Here is a 5,147-nt window from a genome sequence, read left to right on the forward strand (position 1 = left end):
GAGGCATTAACTAAATCTACATGGAAGAAGCATACCAACATGTATGGTCCAAGGATTTTAAATAACAAAATTAAGACCACAAAGAGGATATGGTATAAGAATTTGAATTACTAGCCCTCCGTTGGCAGAAAGCTGTGGACGATAGTGCAAAGTCTAACCCATTGGCAAGGTCCCCACATGGATTAATCCTCTAGTGGTCCACCTTAGTCCTTAGTCCAAGGATGCGAATAGCTTTCCTATCAGGCAGAAAGCACTGTAAAGTCTATTATGACAGATCTAATTAGTTAAAATCTAGTCAACTATTATTTGATATCACTTTTGACCCACTTTAATGTTCAGAAACCCAAAGCCCATCTGTAGATAATTGGACATCTCACAGACAGGTCACAAGGAAGAGGTGAGCCAATCATTGCAATATAGTGCTGATGAAACATACAACTTTCCTCTAGTTCTTTAATGTTTCTCCTCCCCCACCCTCCACCACTACCATGACCCCAATTCTACCTTACAAATCTGGCTAGCCCAGAGCATGTACACAGGTACAGATAACAGCTGGAAATGCGGGAATTCAGCACATATAAACACCTCAGGACCCATATTGAGAGTAGCGATATGAGAAGAGTAGGGAAAGGTGGGGGGAGAAAGGAGGAATCAATCACAATGATCTATCTATAAACCCTTCCCAGGAGTATGGACAACAGAAAAGTGGGAGAAGGAAGACATGGGCCAGTATAAGACATGAAAAAATAATAATTTATTAGTTATCAAGAGTTCATGAAGGAAAGAGGGTCGGGGAGGGAGAGGGTAAACGAGGAGCTGATACCAAGGGCTCAAGTAGAAATAAAATGTTTTGAAAATAATGATGGCAACCAATGTACAAATGTGCTTGACACAATAGATGGATGTATGGATTGTGATAAGAGTTGTAGGAGCCCCCAATACAATGATTTTTTAAAAAAGAAAGTATTAAGCTACAGTCATTTGTCCACAGCAACGCCTCTTCTCAGGTAGCAGCCAAGCCTTTCTCTCTAATCCTCAGCTTCTGAACCACATTGTCCCCTGGTCTCTGCCTCTATGGGCCCAGAAGCCCAAGGCCCACTGCTGTGCCTCAAAGCTTCACAGACTCAGTGCTGCTCCTGGGCTCAGCCTCTCAATGCAGCAAGGCATAGCCTCTGCCGCCTTTTTCGCTTCAAGCAGGGATTTCAAATGGTGGTTCTTTGCTGGGTTTTCTTTGTTTGGTCCTGGGATTTCTCCTTCTTTCTTCTGACGGGCCTCTTTTGGAGACAAAAGAATGATAACCCAAACTGACCAGGCCCCTCTTAGTGTTTCCACATCCTATTTGCAGGGCCCCCCTCAATCATTTGGTGGATATTGGAGAGATTTGAACAGAGGAGCCATGTTACAAATCAAAATCTCTTAGTTCTCTCTCCAAAATATATCGTGAATTCAAAATATTTTGGGAATTCCATAAATTTCTTAATATCTCCCCTGCTAATATGGTAGTACTATAGTTTTAATTTCATATGTCATCATAACTGGCCTTTATGAATTTACCCTGCTTTGTTTTCTTTGCCTTTTAATCTTGACACTGGTAAGCATTTGGTTCAACATTAACAAAGAGAAATCTTAACAGGAATTAATAAAATTTAACTTTAAAATGTTTTATGAAGCTGTGGAATGGCTAACGAATGCATCTTGATAAGCCTGCCGTGTTATTTCTAAATATGCTCCATTCAGTGCTTCTGTTTTTGCAAATCCTTAACTGAGTTTAATCCTTAAGCAGTCTGCTCTTTGGCCACTTGAGCTGACCGGCCACCTGGATGGACCAACTGGACCAGGCTGGCAGCATCTCAACCAAATCTCTCTGAATCTGGTCAACCACCAGGCGATCAATCTTTTTCTTGTTGACAAAATACCAAACCATCCAGCTGAAGTGCCTTGTTGAATGTAAAAGGTCGTATTTTCCATGTTTATCTGTCTTCGTAGTTCTGATGACTGGGTGATGCAGAGGTTGAGGGCGTTGGATGGTGGTTGTGTCTGTGCGTGGTCTGAGATTTTTGTCCTTGAAAGTTATTGGTGTCAAAATTCTGCAAGCTTCTTTTGGGAAATAAATTTGGGTCATCCAGTCCCATTCTTCCCAAGAGGCTTTGCCACTCTTCTCTGAAAACAATAAAATGCTCCCGGTGGGATACATCACACGATATATCTGGAAGCACATATTTGGTTGTTTCTGTTCCTTCCAGAAACTTATCTTCCACTAACGCATCATTTATTGGTGTTCGCTCTTTCCAGAACTGGAAGCATTTTCTATTGTATTTTAGCTGCTTCCAAGGCCTGTCTGGCAGCCTCTTCCAAATGTTCCTGGGTCATGAACTTATAGGTTAGGGACTTCGTTCTTGTACAACTGGCTTAAAAACCTTCTGCAAATTCTGTCATCTTGGTGAGTATGCTTTGGACTTCCTCACTCACTTCCCTTCCCTGATCCTTCAATCATAATGATGGAATCAGCCTAGTTTTCCCCCTGACATGGGGAAGTGGTCTTATAATATGTTCATCTAGGAAACTTATAAACATCTAATGATGAAACCATAACCCAAGATATTATGTCAGGGTCTCTGAGAGTAAGTCCCAATCATCTGTAGTTTTGAACGTTCTCAGGAGAGTTCACTGAGCAGCTAGGGCTAATGCTCGATCAACTTCCTTACAACATGAGAAATATTCTGTTTGAATACAAAATTCCAACAGTAGTTCAAAGGTTCAATTTTCCAGTAATAATACTTACCAAGGAAGAGCTGTTAAAATATGTCTGACCTTGTAGATTTTATTTTATGCAATATTATGTCCTAGAATGTATGAATACACCGGTGCTTCTGTATAGACACATGTCAACATACTATATACATATATATTTTGTTTGTATATGTATAGCATTCTGAAGAAAAGGATAAGTAGAGAATAGAGATTACATAACCAATCAATGGCAGGATTGGAAATCAATCCCAGATAGATCAGACTCATAGTCAGTGATGTCAATCATCTTCCCATCATTTTTTCTTTTTTAAGGGATGAGAGAGAGAGGAAATCCCAGACTAAGAAAAAGCAAATCAAACCAGCTGCTGACAACTTAAAGCGATCTCATGTATGTCAGAGTAGAACTGTGTTCCATTGTGTTTTTCAATGCCTGCTTTTTAAGAAGTAGGTTGCTGGAATATTCTTTCCAGGGTCTTTTGGTGGACTTGAACCTCGGATATTTCCATTAGCAGTTGAGTGCATTAACTAACGCCTTGTTAAATGTTTTGGTGACCACAACCACATCACTCCATTTAAGGTTCTTGGGAAAGCCATCAAAATTCCATAGCTCTATTGTGAATAGTTGGCCATGTAGATAATAAAATGTAAATTATGGTTGTTAGCATAAAAATAATGAACAGTTTTACTCAGAACCCACCATTGTGCTTAAACACTAAAAATAACCTTCAGCATTTCCCTAAAAGAACCACTGCAAGTGCTAGTAAGCACTTTTTCTAATTAACTTGGTTTATGCTCATTCTCAGAACTCTGATGCTATGGTGCATTCCACACTGGGGTGCTAACTGGAAGGCTTTCTAACTCTAGGTTGTTGCACACTTTGTTTTCTCAAGCTACCCTTTGGAATTTTCTATTCAGCTCTTTGACTTCATCATGTCTTCCATTTGCCTTAGATACTCTATGATTAAGAACAAATTTCAAAGTCTCTTCTGATGTTCACATTGATCTTCCTGTTCTTTCTTGTTTTTTTAATGACCTTTTGCCTTCTTTATGAAGGTCTTCTGTCTTTAGTGTTTAACGCAGCAAATCTGTTCTTCAGACATTCTTGGATTTCAGGTACAATAGCCTCCAAGTCATATTTGGGCTCTCACAGACTTGTTTTAATTTTCTTCCCCTTCTACCTGACCTTATGCATGAGCAATAGAGGGTGTGTTCCACAATCAGTCTCTGACCTGATTTTAGCTGCTTATACTGAACTTTTCCAGGATCTCTTCCCACAACGTAGTCAGCTTGATTTCCGTGTCTTCCACCTGAAGAACCCCGTGCACATTGGCTCCATTTGTGTTGTTGGAAGAAGGTATTTGCTCTGAACAAATCATGGGTCTTGTAAAATTCGATCAGGAAGTCTCCAGCTTTCTTTCTGTCAGTAAGACCATATTTTCCGACTACTATTGTCCCCTTTTGCTTCCAGCTTTTGCATTCCAATCGTCAATATTTATCAAAGCATCTTGATTGCATCTTTTGCTCAATTTCAGCCTGAAAACTTTTGCAGAATTCTTCAGTCTTTATCACTGGCATTCTTGGTTGGTGCATAAATTTGAATAATAGTTGCACTAATTGGGTTTTCTATAGATATAATTCTACCATAGGTGGCATTGTACTTCGTGAATCTTCAGAGATTTCAATCTCCTGCAAGGCCATTATGAGGTGGCTCACACTTTTGTAAATCTTACTATTATGCTACCGGTGTGGCCTTCTCACTTTTTTTTTATTCTGAGACCTGGAGAGACATTTTCTGATTCATCATGGGTGAAGCAGATGTGTCAATATCAATTCATGACATCCAATTATGTATTTGATGCTCAATTCAACTTTTAACTGGTAAAGCTTAAAGCTAAGGTATTCCCCTGATTCTGGCAGTGTTCCCAGATTGCTCTCCCTGAAGGCAAAATATTTTTCACAAAGAGTAGCTGCTCCTATGAAATGATTCTTATTTGCCAGCTTTAGTCTTGGGTTTTAAAACAATATGCTTAGTAAAAGACTCAATGTTCAGTAAAAGCATTTCCTCCATTTCAAACCCTGACTTCTAGGGCGTTTGTGGGAGGAGGAGCTCAACAGGATTGCAGGTGGTTCTGGGTTTTCAGCTATAAATAGTTTAACTGTCAATAATCACTTGCTTCTTGATGTTGTTATTGTTGTTACTGAGCCTATTATAACTCATAGCAATCTTCTAGGACAGAGTAGAACTTCCCTGCAGGGTTTCCTAGGCTGTATGCTTTAGATTGAGAGGTCTTTTGTTCCAGAGTTGCAGCTGGATTGAAATTCACAACCTTTCAGTTATCAGCCCAGTGCTTACCACTGAGTAGGGCTTTTGTCTCCTCATACATTTCCTGTGCCTA

General features: G+C 39.7%; 1 pseudogene; it reads right to left on the reverse strand.

Annotated features, from left to right (window-relative positions):
* Nucleotides 1–1,662: 1,662 nt before the first annotated feature.
* LOC142446077 (small ribosomal subunit protein mS22 pseudogene) lies at nucleotides 1,663–4,449 on the reverse strand (annotated as a pseudogene).
* Nucleotides 4,450–5,147: the final 698 nt, after the last annotated feature.

The sequence above is a fragment of the Tenrec ecaudatus genome, chromosome 4 (assembly GCF_050624435.1).
Source record: "Tenrec ecaudatus isolate mTenEca1 chromosome 4, mTenEca1.hap1, whole genome shotgun sequence".
Taxonomy (NCBI): domain Eukaryota; kingdom Metazoa; phylum Chordata; class Mammalia; order Afrosoricida; family Tenrecidae; genus Tenrec; species Tenrec ecaudatus.